Source organism: Bos taurus, chromosome 8 (assembly GCF_002263795.3).
Source record: "Bos taurus isolate L1 Dominette 01449 registration number 42190680 breed Hereford chromosome 8, ARS-UCD2.0, whole genome shotgun sequence".
NCBI lineage: Eukaryota > Metazoa > Chordata > Mammalia > Artiodactyla > Bovidae > Bos > Bos taurus.
Window position 1 is genome coordinate 45205071 of NC_037335.1, and position 17523 is coordinate 45222593.

Below are 17523 nucleotides of genomic sequence, written 5' to 3' on the forward strand. Positions count from 1 at the left end.
GGAGAAATATCAATAACCTCAGATATGCAGATGACACCACCCTTATGGCAGAAAGTGAAGAGGAACTCAAAAGCCTCTTGATGAAAGTGAAAGTGGAGAGTGAAAAGTTGGCTTAAAGCTCAACATTCAGAAAACGAAGATCATGGCATCTGGTCCCATCACTTCATGGGAAATAGATGGGGAAACAGTGGAAACAGTGTCAGACTTTATTTTGGGGGGCTCCAAAATCACTACAGATGGTGACTGCAGCCATGAAATTAAAAGACGCTTACTCATTGGAAGGAAAGTTATGACCAACCTAGACAGCATATTCAAAAGCAGAGACATTACTTTGCCAACAAAGGTTCATCTAGTCAAGGCTATGGTTTTTCCTGTGCTCATGTATGGATGTGAGAGTTGGACTGTGAAGAAGGCTGAGCACCAAAGAATTGATGCTTTTGAACTGTGGTGTTGGAGAAGACCCTTGAGAGTCCCTTGGACTGCAAGGAGATCCAACCAGTCCACTCTGAAGGAGATCAGCCCTGGGATTTCTTTGGAAGGAATGATGCTAAAGCTGAAACTCCAGTATTTTGGCCACCTCATGCGAAGAGTTGACTCATTGGAAAAGACTCTGATGCTGGAAGGGATTGGGGGCAGGAGGAGAAGGGGATGACAGAGGATGGGATGGCTGGATGGCATCACTGACTCGATGGACGTGAGTCTTGGTGAACTCCAGGAGTTGGTGATGGACAGGGAGGCCTGGCGTGCTGTGATTCATGGGGTCGCAAAGAGTCAGACACCACTGAGGGACTGAACTGAACTGAAACATAATAATATTGCGCTATAAGTTGACAATCTGGTAAGTATTATTACAATGAAACCATATTACAATATGTAAATGCATCAAAGTAACATGATTAAATTTATATAATGTTACATGTTAAATTTATCCAATTAAAAAAATGATACAATGATCTAGAATAGACTCAGGATTTCATAAAAGTATTTTGATCAGTATCATTATTTTACACCTTAACAAAATATACTTTATAGAATTAGAAAAAAAATTTTGAAGTACATAAATTTTAAATAAACTTGTGATAGGAATAACAAAATTATTCTGATCATGAGAGAATATGGATAAAAAGAAAGAAAAAGGAATGCTTTTACACTGGTGGTGTGAATATAAATTGCTATAGGTACTAGGGAAAACAGAATGAAGATTTTTCAAAAATTAAAAATAAAACTACTATATGATGCAGCCATTTCATTTCTGGGTTTTTATCCAAAGGAAACAAAATCACTATTTTGACAAGATATCTGTACTGTTGTATTCATTGCATCATCATTGTAAGATATGGAAACAACCTACGTATCCACTGATGGATAAATGGGTACAGGAAATGTGGTACACACACACACAGAACATTATTCAGCCATGAAAAAGGAAACCCTGCCATTTGCAACAACATGGATGAAATCTGAGAGCATTATGCTAAGTGAAATAAGTCAGACACAGAAACACAAATAACTGTATGAGCTCACCTTATGTGGTATTTTAACAAATCATAGATAAGGAACATTGGTGGTTGCTAGAGGATGGGGAAAAGAGGGGTGAGGGCAGGCTATTGGTGAAATGGGTAGAGGGTGTCAAAAGGTATAAACTTCCTGTTATAAGATAAAAACTATCACACTATCTGAGGATGTAATGTGCAGCATGGTGACTGCAGTTTACAATACTATACAGTACATTTGAAAGTTGCAAAGAAATAAGATTTAAAACTTCTATCAAAAGGGAAAAAATGGTAACTCTGTGAGTGATAGGTATCAAATCAACATATAGTGGTAATTATTTCACAATATTAATATATATCAAACTATGTTGGATACCTAAAACAAAAATGCTACATGTTAATTACATCTCAATAAAAAATAAAAAATTTTAAAACGCGTATTAATTTGTTTTTTCTGCTTGCTTTAGGTTTAATGTGCTCTTCTTTTGGTTTCTTAAGGTAGAAACTAAGGTCCTTGATTTGAAATTTTTTCTAATATAGACTCTTAGTACTATAAATTTTTTTCTAGATATTGCTTTAATAGCATCCCATAAATTTTGATATGGAGTGATTTCATTTTAATTCATTTCAAAATATTTTCTGTTCCCTTTTGATTTCTTCTTTGATCCATACTTTAAAATGTATTATTTAGTTTGCAAATGTTTGAGGACTTTCAGAATTTTCCTGTAGTTGAATTCTAATTTAATTCCACTGTGATCAGAGAATATACTTTGTATAACATGAATTCTTTCAAATTTACTGGGACTCGTTTCATGGCCCAGAATATGGTCCATCTTGGTGGATGTTCCATGTGCACTTGAGAATGTTTATTCTGCTGTTGTTGGGTAGAATGTTCTACAAATGTCAATTCGGTCTGGCTGGTTGATAGTATTGTTCAGGGCTTCAGTATTCTTATTTTCTATATATTCTATGAATTATTAAAAAACATACCATAGAAATTTATGAGAAGTCAGTGTGTAAGTGATGGGCCCTTCAGGACTCCCTCAGGCCACCATGTCAGAACACCCACCAAAAGAGAGTCCTGACTGTCCGCCCCTCTCAATTCCTTACAACAGACTGTATCCCCCATCACAAATGCCTAGCTAGAGACATATGCATTTACCCTCCCGATTTCTCTTCATCCTGCCCTTAAGTTTGATGGTCAGTTCTGTGTACCTGCGGTTCTGATTTTACACCTTGGCTACATCACTTTGAGCTACTACAAGTAAACACAACACCCTTTCACCCAGCCCTGCAGGCTGGAACCAAACAAAATAAAGAGGAATTCCCAATTGCTTGACTCCAAGTAGAGGGTTTCTACCATTAACTGTGAATTCTTCTTAGTTAATTCAGCAAATGGTTAAGCAAGTGTATACTGTGTGCAATGCTTATGTTTTAATTGTGGGCCAATGAATGGGGATTTACCACATATACAGAGAGGGTCTGATTGGAAGGGAGGTGAAGGACGAAAGACCTAGTGTTGATAACAAGAGGAGCCCAACTTCCACAAAAGGGAAACCCAAATTCCCTCAAGAACAACATAGCAAGGGTATTTAGCTGTCCCAGAGCCAGCACAGAATAATTATACTCTTGGACTTCCCTGTTGGTGCAGTGGTTAAGAATCCACCTGCAGGGAATGAGGGTTTGATCCCTGGTCAGGGAACTAAGATCCTATACTCCAAGAGGCAACCCAGCCTGTGTGCCACAACTACTGAGCCTGTGCTCTAGAGCCTACATACCACAATGAAAGACTGCTGAAGCCCATGTGCTCCTCAACAAAAGAAGCCACTGCAGTGAGACGCCTGCGCGCCACAGCTAGAGACAGTCTGTGCACAGCAATGGAGACCCAGCGCAGCCACAGATTAATTAAAGTTTTTAAAAGGATAATTACACTTTTTACTTCTCTCCACTTTCCTTCCGCTTCTCATGATCTCAGGAAGCAAAGGAGTTCTTAGCATGCCTAGGGGAATGGGGATCCCTCTGCATTCTCAGAATTCCTTTCGTTAGATTGAAAAAGATCCGAGAAGCAGGCCACAGTGTGTCCAGAATGTCCTGCGTGGAGCTCAGTGAAGAGGTAAGAACTGCCCTGCCTCGTGTGCCCAGCTGACGACAATCAACACAAGCGTTCGCTCCCAAAATTGCTTACCAGCCATCACACCAGCTGACGCTCCTCTTTACAGCTGATGTAGCTGTTTCCAAATGGTCGACGGTATAAGAAGGTTGTAGCAATCAAACCTAACGTCCCCTCTATCTGTAAAATATTTTATGAGAACAAAAAATTACCCCAGAATTCAAACAGAAAAAAACTTGCAAATGTCTTTCTCCCTAAGATATGTTCATGTAATACTGCATGTTCTGGTCCAAAGAGAGATACTTATCTAATTGGATTTTGACAAACAAGTTCTAGTTTATTTCTAGCAACCCACTCCAGTATTCTTGCCTGGAGAATCCCGGGGACAAGGGAGCCTGGTGGGCTGCCGTCTATGGGGTCGCACAGAGTCGGGTTGAACACCGGTTTCTATGTCAGATTTATAAGCAGCAAGGATATCTATAAAATGTTGATTTAAAAATTGGCATGGGCCCTGTTACACAAAAAAGATGTATTTGGGGAGTCAGGAAGTTAGAAGAGGGAGAAAGTTTACTGACAGTAACTTAACAAATACTACATTTTGTAACAAAAATGTTGGCAATCATCCATCCATTGATACTATTGATTTTGCTTTATTTATGGAAATGGGCTGATAATTGACATTATAACGTTGGTCTATAGCAAGGGAGCAGTCCTAGGAGGCCCTGCTTACTTGTTTACCTTACAGTATTTCTTCTGATATAAAAGAAACTTGCCAGTGGTAACTTCTGGGGAATAGCACTAGGAATTTATGAAAATGTGGATTCGAAGAAAGGAAATTTTTACTTTTCATTTTATTAACTTCTGAACTGTTTAAATTAACGTTAACCATGAATTACTTGTTAAAATAGATATTAGAGCTGTAAGTTTTAAAATGGTAAAGGTCTGTAAATTAAGTGAAGGCAGTACATCATATCAGAGAAGGCAATGGCACCCCACTCCAGAACTCTTGCCTGGAGAATCCCATGGATGGAGGAGCCTGGAAGGCTGCAGTCCATGGGGTTGCTGAGGGTCAGGCACGACTGAGCGACTTCACTTTGACTTTTCACTTTCATACATTGGAGCAGGAAATGGCAACCCACTCCAGTACTCTTGCCTGGAGAATCCCAGGGACAGGGGAGCCTGGTGGGCTTCCGTCTACCGGGTCACACAGAGTCGGACACGACTGAAGTGACTTAGCAGCAGCAGTACATCATATTCATTTTAAAATAGTTATATTATTGTGTAAGTTTACATGTAAGTTTACAGACAAATTTACAATCGCTAAATGTACCAAAAAAATCTATAAAGAGACACCATAAATTGATAGTACTTACCTCTGGGGGTGAGAGTAAGGTAAGAAGTAAGGTATTATTCTATACTCTTCATTATTTGGTTTTTCACAAATGCATTTGCTTACTTGCTACCTGCATAATGTTTAAATCAATAAGATGAGGACGATTTTTATAAAATCCTTTTTCTGCTCCTTGGAAGTTCTTCCCCTTCTAGTAACAGCACCCAGCCTGTTTTGTCTGATTCTGGTGGGTTTTCAACCACAGGGGTTAAAGTCAGGGGTGTCACATGACCAAAGAAACACCAATCAGTTCATCTTGCTCAGGAATCTGAATCTGAGCAGAAACACATGTGTACTGGAGGTGGCTGTGAATGAGTCATCCAAAGGCAGCTTCTTGAAAGGCTGTCCATGTGTATCTGAGGCTCTGAATCCACAAGTGTCCTGGGCTCCTCTCCTTAGTTCTGGTTTATCAGGTCTTCTCTTGTGTGTCCTTTCAGTAAATTCCTTTAGAAAAAAGCAAATGGTCTACGGCCATACCACCCTGAACGCGCCCGATCTCGTCTGATCTCGGAAAAAGCAAATGGAGAGAGAAAGAGTAACACATTTATTGAAAATAATAATAAATTCAGGATCGATCACCTTGAGTCCACGGTTCCTATAAGACATTCAGGTGAAACCGTCTAATAGACTGTTGAAAATAAGGGCTTGGAACTCAGCAAAGACTAAGAATTGCTGGCACAGATTTAAGAGGTATGAGAGTGCAAGCCAAAGTGTGTGATCCAAGAGAGATGAGACAACAGAGTCAAGGATGTGACTGTGAGAACTACCACCACCCGAGAATGGGGAAGGAATATCAGACACTGCTATTTGCCCACCGTGGTTAACACCACCATCAGGCCATGGTACCTGGGGAGACCTGCTGTAGTCAGTCTTAAGACCTTGAAGATGATTTTGTGTGTATACCTACCCAAAGGGCATTGTCACATAGTTGCAAGGTGACGGAAGGTACATGATGTCTAGTCATTAACATATAACATAGAGACAGTGTGGCCAGGTGACTGAATAAGAAATTGCACCCGTGAGACTTCTCCAGTAGTCCAGGAGTTAAGATGCTGCCTTCCAGTTCAGGAGGCAGTTGGATCCCTGGTCTGGGAACTAAGATCCCACATGCTACACAGTGTGGCCAAAAGAAAAAGAGCAAACAAAAAGAAAGCAATTCTATCTAGGTGTGTGTGTGTGCGTGTGTTAGACACTCAGTCATATTTGACTCTTTGTGACTCCATGGGCTGTAGCCCACAGGCTCCTCTGTCCATGGAATTCTCCAGGCAAGAATACTGAGTGGAGTGGGTTGCCATTCCCTTCTCCAGGGGACCTTCCCAAACCAGGAATTGAACCTGGATCTCAGTTGCAGGTGGATTCTTTACTGTCTGAGCCACCAGGGAAGCCCTTGTATCCAGGACAAGATGCTAAATCAGATAGTGTGCGCTATGAAACAAGCCTTTGCTACCATTTAAGGTGAAACAACATGTGAGTTTCTCAGGAACTGCCATCACCATGAAAACCCACATTTCATGACAGAGTTGGAGACCTCAAGAGAAACAGACAGGGAGAGCACTTGATGTCTTCCTTTGGAGGCCTCACCCAGGGTACCTGACACCTGGTGACCTGGCACCCCTGCCAATTAACATCAGAAAAAGCCCGGGTAGAGTAGAGAACCCACAGCTCCTGCTGAAACAGGCCCTTAGAAACCAGAGGTCACATACCGATGGTCATCAGGCCTGGTAGCTCTGTCTTAACTGCACTTTGAAATCACCTGGGGCATTTTAAAACATACTGATGACTCATCCTGCCTCCCAAGAGGCTGACTTAATTGACTCAAGAGTGTGATTTGGTATCAGCACTTTTAAAGGCTCCCCACATGATCCTAATGTACAGCCAAGGTTTAAGACCCCAAATGAGCCCACAGATGTTTTGTTTGACTTGCACTATACCGGCCTGAAAAGTATTTTTTAATTATTTTTCAATAATAAAAGATCAGTCAATTTTCATGGAAAACAAACCTGTGATTACCAAAGGAGAAAGGGCAGTGGGGATACATTAGGAGTATAGGATTAACAGATACACACTACTATACATAAACAACAAGGATTTACTGTATAGCACAGGGAACCATATTCAATATCTTGTAATAACCTATAATGGAAAACAATCTGAAAAACTACATATATAATTGAATCACTTTGCGGTACACCTGAAACTAACAACACAATATTGTAAATCAGCAATACTTCAAAACACAAGAAAGATAGTCAATTTCATATACCCAAATCACCCAGACTGCTGTCGTCTGTTGGAATATCTGTGCACAGTAGACCTGCACTCCATGGGACAATATTCAGTAGTTCTGAGTTGCAGCCATACCTCTTGCAAGCATTTTCTCAGCATTCCACAGCCCTCCCTGGCCCACCCCACTATCACCAAGGCACAGAGCCCATGACTGTTGCTGCTTATCATCCTGCTTGTATTGTGGGACTTTCACATCAGTGTTGAAAGACGTGAAATAGCACTTATCTTTGTGTCTCCAGCGAAACAGGAAATAGAAAGGCAGTCCAAGTGGGCTGTGCGCTCCACGGGGCCTGCTGCTCGTTTCCAGTGACTGCCTGGCTCTTAACAGCATTTGGGTATGTGTCCTAGATTGAAATCTGTTTTCCCAACAGGAAGACCAATATGCCCCATAACCTGTGGATCAAAGACCTGAGACGTGAGAGATCCCACCTCTCGTTATCTTAATAATTAGTTACATCTCATACAAAAGAAAACTACATAAAAACAGTAAGAAATAAGAGGCAACCAATGGCACCACAGATCGAGTTCCAGAATTAAGGCAATGCTGGAAGTTTGTGGGCTTCCCTGGTGGTTCAGCAGTAAAAGAATCTGCCTGTCAATGCAAGAGATTTGGTTTGATCCCTGGGTTGGGAAGACCCTCTGGAGAAGAAAATGGCAACCCACTCTAGTATTCTTGCTTGGGAAATCCACGGACAGAAGAGCCTGGTGGGCTACAGTCCACAGGGTCGCAAAACAATTGGACACGACTTAGAAATTAAACAACACAAAACAAGAAGTTTGTATCCTTTGTAGGGGACAAAGGAGGCTAGAGACAAACCTGACCTGTAAGGTGGAAGTGGGGAGTCACTATTCAACAGGTATATAGTGCCAGCTAAGCAAGATAAATAAGTTCTAGAGACCTGCTGTGATTGTAATTAACAATATTGTATCCTGCACTTCCCTGGTAGCTCAGTTGGTAAAGAATATGCCTGTACTTGAGGAGACCCGGGTTTGATCCCTGGGTTAGGAAAATCCTCTGGAGAAGGAAATGACAACCCACTCCAGTATTCTTGCCTAGAAAATCCCAGGGACAGAGGAACCTTGCAGACTACAGTCCATGGAGTCCCAAGAGTTGGACACAACTTAGCGACTAAACCACCACCATCACGTACTTAAACTTTGTCAAGAGGGTACATCTCCAGTTAAATGTTCTTACAAGATTCCAGAACCATGAACCTGGAGTGGGATAGACTATCATCCTTGTGAATACTGGAGCTGCCTTTTATATTCCAGAGGTGAAATAGAGGGACAAGTATGGCCTGGGGATCACAGAGCTCAATAAATGTCGATATTTAGGAATGACTTGGAGGACAAGGGAGGGGAAAGTGCATCAGTGTTACATCACAAGCCTTGTCTGAAAAGAGCAAAGGAGGGGAGGGATATCATGGCAGCTTAGAGGCCCAAGTGTGAGTCCCAGCTCAGGCATGTCTTAGCTGAAGGATTTGTGCACTAATGAATTAGCCCCTGAGCCTTGATCTGTAAAATGGATGTAATAATAGCATACCACATAAGGCTGCTAGGAGAATTAGGTGTGATAATTATAAGTGCTAACAAAGCACTTAGCACAGGCCCTAGTGATGGTAGCCATGCAGAAAATACATCCTCAACTCCAGAACACTGAAGACAAGGCTTCCTCCAAGCTCTGGTTCAGAGTCTCTCATGAGGTTGCAGTCTGTTGGCAAGCCCCTTTCCTCACCAGCTTCTGACGGGGTACCTCAGCTCCTTACATGTGGACCTCATCATAGGCTGCCTGACTATCCCCACAGTATGGCAACCAGTTTCCCCTAGAGGGAGAGACCAGAAAGCAAGCCCAAGAAGGAAGCTACCATCTTCTAAAACCTAATCTCAGACATGACATTCCATCACCTTTACCATATCCTATTGGTCACACAGACTAATCCCTGGACAATGCAGTACACTGTGGAGGGAACCACACAAGAGTATGAATGCCTGAGGGGATTCTTGTGGGGCCTTTGGGCCTGGCCACTACATTTCCCCTCCTTCTTCCTTGCTTTATTTTTCTCCATACCACCTATCACCAACTAACACATCATTACCTTATCTCGCTTATCATCAGTCTCAACACAATAGAATACAAGATGATAGAGACTTCTGCTTGTTTTGCTCGCTGTTATATCATCAGCCCCTAGAACAGTGCTGGCATACATTCAATGGTGAGTAGTGGGGCTTCATTCAATGGTGTATAGTGGGCCACCCAGCTGCACCGTTTTTACAAGAAATGAGCCTGAATCCCTTGCTAGAAAATCACTGCTCATGTGGATTTTCACTTTTTTTATTTTTTATGGTATAGATGATTTTATTTGCAAAGCAGAAGTAGAGACAGATGTAGAGAACAAATGTATGGATAGCAAAAGGGGAAGGGCAAGGTGGAAGGAATCGGGAGGTTCGGATTGACACATATACACTATAGATATGTATAAAATAGATAACTAATGAGAACCTACTGTGTAATACAGGGAACTCTACTCAGTGCTCTGTGGTGACCCAACTTGGAAGAAAATCCAAAAAAGAGGGGATATATATATATATATATAGCCAATTCACTTTGCTATACAGCAGAAACTAACACAACACTGTAAAGCAACTGCTGCTGCCGTTTAGTAACGAAGTCATGTCCAACTCTTTGCGAGCCATGGACTGCCGCCCACCAGGCTCTTCTGTCCTTAGGATTTCCCAGGCAAGAACACTGGAGTGGGTGGCTATTTCCTTCTCCCCACTCTCACTCCTTAAAAAACATTCTAGTACATGATTCTTACCATTTTACTTGTGAGGAAAATGAAATCCAGGAAGATTAAGGGTCTTCTTGCCTGGGGTCAGCAAATGGTGCCATGGATCAAGGACTGGTCACTGTGCCCTTGACCTGCACACTTCATCTTCCAGGGCCTCCCTACAGACCTGTGCAGCATATAACCTTACGGATAAGTCACAGTCCACACAGGGTGCTTCACTCATAATTCACAATACTTCCTATAATTAACAGCCTGTTTACATTATTAATAGTTTGTATGGCTTTCACCCAGGCAGCCAAGCATTGCGGAATGAAAGATGGAACTGAAGGGCCTGGAGGAAAGGCACCACCCAAACGCTCTGACTCAATTCTCCTTTCCTAGAGAGGCTGTTTCATTTCACTCCAAAGAGAGCCTCAGGCCCAGGCTGCCCCTGCTGGTGCTTTATACTCAGGTAATGGGGAGCAGTTGTCCCCACAGATGGGACACTTCAGGATGAACCAGTTCTGAAGCACTATCCCCTCCCCCACCAAAAAAATATTACCAAGCATTTAGCAGCTTGAAAAAGAAAAAAGAAACCCCATTGTAACCCCAGTCCCAGGGCTCCGAGCTCCCTGTGCTGGACAACAGAGTCCTAAGGTGTCCTGTAGAAGGAAATGGCAACCCACTCCAGTACTCTTGCCTGGAGAATGCCATGGACAGAGGAGCCTGGTGGGCTATAGTCCACGGGGTTGCAAAGAGTCAGACATGACTGAGTGAGCACACAGCGTCCCACGGAGGGACTTGGGCTAATCTTAGAATGGCTTCCTAGGTAATCGTCTGTCTCTTCCTTCAGGCCTGGGACCATAAAAGCCCCTTTCCCCTCAACTCCTACCAAAGTATTAAAATATGTTAACAATACATACATATGCATGTGGGACTGGAAGACTGGGATTGACATGTATATGCCACTATATATAAAATAGATAACTAATAAGACCAACTATATAACACAGGGAACTCTACTTAATACTCCTTAATGGCCTAAATGGGAAAATAATCCAAAAAAGAGTGGATATATGTATAACTGATTTACTTTGCTATATGCCGGAAACACAACACTATAAATTAACTAGACTCCAATAAAAATTTTTAAAAATTAAAAAAAAAAAACACCAATACACACACATACGTTCAATTCAGTTGATCAACCACCTCACCTCTGAAAACCAATGGAAGGACAGCAACAAAGATGCCAGTTACAGGTCCATATGGAATTCCTACCCCCTACTCTAGTGAAAGTGAAAGTCACTCAATTGTGTCCGACTCTTTGCAACCCCATGGACTATACAGTCCATGGAACTCTCCAGGCCAGATTACTGGAGTGGGTAGCCTTTCCCTTCTCCAGGGGATCTTCCCAACCCAGGGATCGAACCCAGGTCTCCCACATTGCAGGCAGAATCTTTACCAGCTGAGTCACAAGGGAAACCCACGAATACTGGAGTGGGTAGCCTTTCCCTTCTCCAGGGGATCTTCCCAACCCAGGAATTGAACCGGGGTCTCCTGCATTGCAGACAAAATCTTTACCAACTGAGCTATGTACTCTTGACTGAAAAGGCAGAGGAGAGAGAGGAGTACAGCAGAGCCGAAGTCCTCACGGAAAGCAGTGAGGGGTTGACAACAGCATCGGGTTAGAGGGCAAACAGAGGGCAATATCGTGATGGCCAAGGGTAAAGAAGGGTGGGTAGCCAGCTGCTCCCCGCCCCTCTCCAGCTAAGTCTTGTCAAGACTACCCACTCCTGGGGCCTCCCTGGTGGCTCAGCGGTAAAGAATCCATCTGCAGATGCGGGAGATACGGGTTTGATCCCTGATCCAGGAGGATCGCATGTGCTGCAGAGCAACTAAGCCTGTGCAGCAAAACTACTGAGCCTGTTTAGAGCCCAGGAGATACAACTACTGAAGCCTACATGCCCGAGAGCCTGTGCCCCACAAGAGAAACCGCCGCAGTGAGAAGCCCGTGCACCGCAACTAGAGAGTAGCCCCCCATAGCAACGAAGACCCAGCACAGCCAAAAATAAGTAAAATTATTAAAAAAAAAAAGAAAAAGAAAAGACAGCCCACTCCTCTGCCCTGCCTGCAGTTGTGAGGGGAGGCACCCAGATCAACTGCTGGGCCCTGGTACTCTCATGGTCACTGATCATCTCTTTCATCCTCTTTGAAACCAGCTTTGCCTTCCTGCATGTTCTCTCTTATATTTCTCTAGGACTGCCATAACAGACCATACACTGGGTACTTAAATGACAGAAATTTATTTTCTCACAGTTCTAGAGGCCAGAAGTCCAAGATCACGGTGCCAGTGGGGTGGTTTCCTCCATGCCTTGTAGACGACAGTCCTCTTGCCACCTCACATGGTCTTTTCTCTGTGTGTATGTACCCCTGGTATTCCTTTTTCTTCTTATAAAGACATCAGTTATATTGCATTAGGACCCCACCTCTCTAATTAATCTTTAACAGATACTCAGCATATATTTGTATGAGAATTATGACTTTAGCTTTTTTTTTTAATTATTCTTTGAAAACGTATCTAAGTCCACAGTTTACATGTTTCTACTATATTAGGAGTAGCCTTTAAGGGCTGTTGTTGCATGCATGCTCAATCGCTCAGTTGTGTCCGACTCTGTGACCCTGTAACTGTAGCCTGCCAGGGATGTAGCTCTGTCCATGGGATTCTCCAGGCAAGAATACTGAAGTAGGTTGCCCCTCTGCAGGGGATCCTCCTGACCCAGGGATCGAACCTCCATCTCCTGTGCCTCCTGCATTGCAGGCAGATTCTTTACCCATTGAGCTGCTTGGGAAGCCCTAACACAAATTCAACAAGAACAACTGTCTCAGAGTGATATTTCAGATCTATTCTATGCTTCTCTCCTCTCATCCTCTCAACCAGACTCCCTTAGGAATTTTTTGTAGAGTGAGAGTCCTCTGCCTGAGGCTTTCCACATCTGTCAGATCAAGAACCAAACACTATCACACTTGTCCCCGAGGGATCCTGCAGGGACTCTTCCTCAGCAAATAGATCCAACCTCTTTTGTTCTGTCCACTGGAAGTTTCACTATTTACCATATTACTTAAATAATTCCCATGTTTTGTGTTTATTGTCAAAAACACTTTAGAATTACTGATTGATATATTTGCTGAGTATCTTATGAACTCAATCTACATAATATACAAAGTCACGTATTAGATTGCATTCCAGACCTGGGATTAGGATTCTGGCCCCATAATCAGTCTCCTGGGACAAACTGCTATTTCACATCCACCCACGCACCCTACTTACATGAAACTTTGCCCCTGGCAAATGTCAAAGAAGAATATCCTCAGTAATTTCTCTTATCAATCGATCCAAGCAAACACAATGGGCTTGCTTTTCCCCAGAGCTGAAGTCACCTCCTGGCCAGAAGTTAAGTGTTAGGCTCTGGATCAGGGCACTGAGCTGAAACCAAAGGCCCAGCAAGAATGAGTGAGAATGTGGAGATATCAGTTTTTATCACCTGTGTGAACTGGGACAGCACTCATTTTTGGAAGGATAGAGATAGGTCTGCAAATCAGAAGAAACGCTGTCCCCAGGCAGGTGGGGCCCCTGGATGTTTTTTCCACCTGTGCCTCTCCCCTCCCCCCAGCCCCTCTCAAGGCCCTCTGGGCAGAAGGCTCTGCTGGAAGTCAGCCAACTCCTCCAGTTCTGTTGTGCTCTCAGAGGGGATAACTTGAGATCCTATGCTGTAGCTAGCAAATTCACTTTCAAACATGCCCAGTTGGAGGAGATCTGCCAAACCATCAGGGAAAGCCAGTCCTCATCCCCTCCTCCAGGCAAAACCTAGCCAGGTAATTCCAGTTCCTAAGTGACAAAGGATATCAGAGAAAGTGTTTAGACCATCAGACATCTTGGAATGTAAGTCCCAGGAGAGCAGGGATTTATATTTTGCTTATCACCATATTTCCAGCACTAGAACAGTGTGTAGGCACTCAACAAACTCTGACAGCCCAAGAGGTTCTGTGATTAGCTCAAGTTTGCCCAAGCAGGGTCAGAGTTAAGCCTAGAACCCAGAAACAAAGAAAGAAAAGAATAATTGTTGAGTCTTACTATGTGCAGATAACCATTTCTTTAAATGTATTCCTTACTTCATCTCTTACCACACATTATGTGGTGGCTACCACTGTCATCCTCATTCTACAGAAAGCTTATCCAACAGGTCACAGAGCAGCAGTGTTCATCCATCCATTTGGCAAACAGTTACTAAGTGTCTGCTATTTACCTGGCCCCATATCCAGCATGGGGGATATAGTAGTGAACAGGAGAGACATGGAGCTGATATTCTAAGGTGGGCGACATCCAATCAGCCAGCAAGACCCAGACTGACAATGTACTCGCCAGTTAGAATACATTCTACAAAGGAAGTCAATGGAGGGAGGTGACAGAGAGAGACGGGGTAGAGGGAAAGGTCTCTGTTGGGTAGAGTGGTCTGAGAAGGGCTTTTTAAGAAGGGAACATGTAGACTGAGGACTGAAGGATGAGAAGGGTACCCCTGCGATGAGCCTGAGGAAGAGCATTCAGAAAGAAGAGCAAGTGCAAAGGCCTGAGGGACAGAAGGGCATGGCGAGTGGAAGGACCAGGAAGGGAGCAGACAGAATGGTGAAGAGGGGGCCTGGGCTGAGTTTCACGGACAGCCAAAGGTCAGCTCCCTTTCCCCAGGAAAACCTAGGGATGCTTTCCCTCTCCCAACACTTTCTTAGGATGTTTCTGGAGCTTGTTCTCTATCCAAACAAGGAAATAACCCCAGAGAAAGGAAGGCATGGAATTCAGATGGGGAATTTCAGGATGGAATTGTGTGCCCCAGCCCCTTAAGCCTAAAGAGAATCATTCCAGGTTGAAGCAGGAGGGAGGAACCTCCCTGAGAGGGGTTTCTGGGAGACAGAATGTTCCAGGGATTTCACACAATGCTGGGGAAGCTGAGGAAGGGACGAATACAGTCAAAGCAGACAACACAAGTGAAGGGGAGGCAGTTAAAAATCCATGAAAAAACACACTTAACTCTCCATGAAATACAATGTATCAAATATAAAAACTGGTTGTGGGACTTGCCCTGTGATAAAGTGGTTGAGAATCTACCGTGGGAAGTAGGGGACGTGGGCTCAATCCCTGATCAGGGAACTAAGCTCCCACATGCTACAGGGCAACTAAGTCCTTGTGCCACAAGTACTGAGCCTGTGCAGTCTGGAGCCTGGCCACCACGACCTAGAAAGTTGGTGTGCCCCCAGGAAAAGCTCCCACGTGACGTAACAAAGATCCAGTGTACTGCAACTGAGAGCTGATGCAGCCACACAAATAAGACAATGTAAACCTTAAAAAAAAAAAAAGATTGTGCCATGGATAATATTTGCATAGTAATAATTTATTCAACAAATATTTATTGAGGACCTTTTCTATGCCAGACCCTTATCTGGCTCTGGGGACATATCAGGGAACAAAGGCAAGCTGCTTCCTCTCAGGTAACTCATATTCTAGTTGGGAAGACTTGTGTATTTAAAAAAGAATGAGGTTAGTTTCATCTTGCATCCTTGTTCTACAGACCAAATAAATACACCTACTGCGTTGTCTGGAAGAATGCTCACTACAGGTTTACTGTGGTTATTCCAAGGGGTGATTTCTTGCTCTCTTTTGAGTGTATTTTTTCAAATTTCCTAACATTTTATAAAGTATATAGTATTTGTGCAAAACATTAAATCACTGCTTTGTAAAGAGAAATCACACTGCTTTCTGTGCAAAGCAGAAAGCACTAGCTGGGGTGGGAGCTTAAGTCATGTTTATGACTTAAACATGAAAATCATCTCTAACCTGGTGTGCCCAATTCTCTTTTACCACCTCCCAGGACCTGGAGAAGGACAAATTTCTGGGAGACCTTAGTATTTTCTGTTCTGCTATGCTGAGTCTGTTTCCTTGACTCAAAAGATAGGGCAGGGATACCAGCTTTGTTGGGAGTTGGAGCAGGCACCCTTCTATGCCGGAACACGCTAAGCACACTGGTTGATAAGGCTGCAGCTCTCTAAGTGTATAACTGCATTCTGAGTGTGTGAGGAAGGGCCTCACTGTCAGTGCAGCGGGGTCAGGGCAAAGGTCACCAACCAACACAATTCCCTTTGCCTCAAATGGATTCTTCCAGTGTGGCTTCATGAGTGCTTCTCTGATGTAGCATCACTGCCATTTTGGACTGGATGATTCTGCGTTGTGGGTGGCCTTCCTGTTCATAATAGGATGTCTAACAGCATTCCCCGGCATATATGCAGCAGGTACTCTATAAATGGCTGCTTAGAATTAACTGAATGCAGGAGAACATCTCTCATCCAGAAAAACGCCCTGTCAGATAGCCAGTCAGATCCCATCTCCTCTACCCTATTTTTCCAGGTCCTGTGCAAATGCCACTTCCTCCACGAAGACTTCCTTGATTGCCCCCACTTCTAGTTATAAATACTCTCCCATGCAACTCTGCCACTCTTTAACATTTGTCATTGTCCTAAGTATTTATATATGTGTCTTATCCCCACTATTCACAAAGTACCAAGGTGGCCACTATCTTACCCATAAAAATGATGTTCTCTAGCATGCATATTTGACATTTTCTGAAGCATATACAAAATTGAAAGAACTTTCACAATTTGTATTCCTTTGAAATATACTACCAAAGTAAAATTTTATTTTAAAATGTATTAACAATATTTCTTGTAGGCTTAACAGGATCCAGGGCCTGTCCGAGAAAAAACTTTCCAGATTAACTCATTTTATCCTTACAACAACCCTGTGAAGTAGAAACATTTCTACCCCCATAGAGAAGGCACAGAGAGGTTAATTAACTTCCCGGCTGGCTCAACGGTAAAGAATTTGCTTGCAATGAAGGAGACCCAGCTTCAATCCCTGGGTGGCAAAGATCCCCTAGAGAAGGGAATGACAGCCCACTCCAGTATTCTTGCCTGAAGAATCCCATGGACAGAGAAACCTGGAGGGCTACACTCCAGCAGATCGCAAAGAGTCGGACATGAATGAAGCGACTTAGCACTCACTGGTCTATGAAGTGGGCAGAGGTCAGATTTTTAAACCAGGGAGGCAGTCTCCTGTCTGTACTCTCCTAGCTGCTTTAATCTATACTGGCTTTCAAGCAACCTCAAGACCTGCATCCCACTCAGTTCACAGCAGAACTGCAGCTCCCAAAGCCTTTCTGTATAGAATTCTCCACCAACGGGTCACTAAGCTGAAGTCTCCGATGTCAGGGACCTGGGTTATGCATTCACTACGTTGCCCAAGGGTTAAGCCTCGTGCTTTGCATTAAACAAGCTTTCTATTTCTGTTAAAAGCAGAGATAGAGCAATGCAGGGAAGTTCTTCCTAAAGTCTAACTTCTAGTCATTTCCCAAGCCAACAGAAAAGGGGAAT

General features: G+C 43.3%; 1 long non-coding RNA gene across 5 annotated transcripts in view; it reads right to left on the reverse strand.

Moving 5' to 3' along the window:
- Positions 1-17496, reverse strand: part of LOC101902390 (uncharacterized) — a 101077-nt gene extending 83581 nt beyond the window's left edge. For all 5 annotated transcript variants that reach the window (XR_001500824.3, XR_235552.5, XR_001500822.3 and 2 more), the window contains exons 1-2: positions 4977-17496; positions 3679-3783 (exon numbers count right to left, since the gene is read on the reverse strand). This is a non-coding gene — a long non-coding RNA (uncharacterized lncRNA). The remainder of the gene's footprint in view (positions 1-3678; positions 3784-4976) is intronic.
- Positions 17497-17523: the final 27 nt, after the last annotated feature.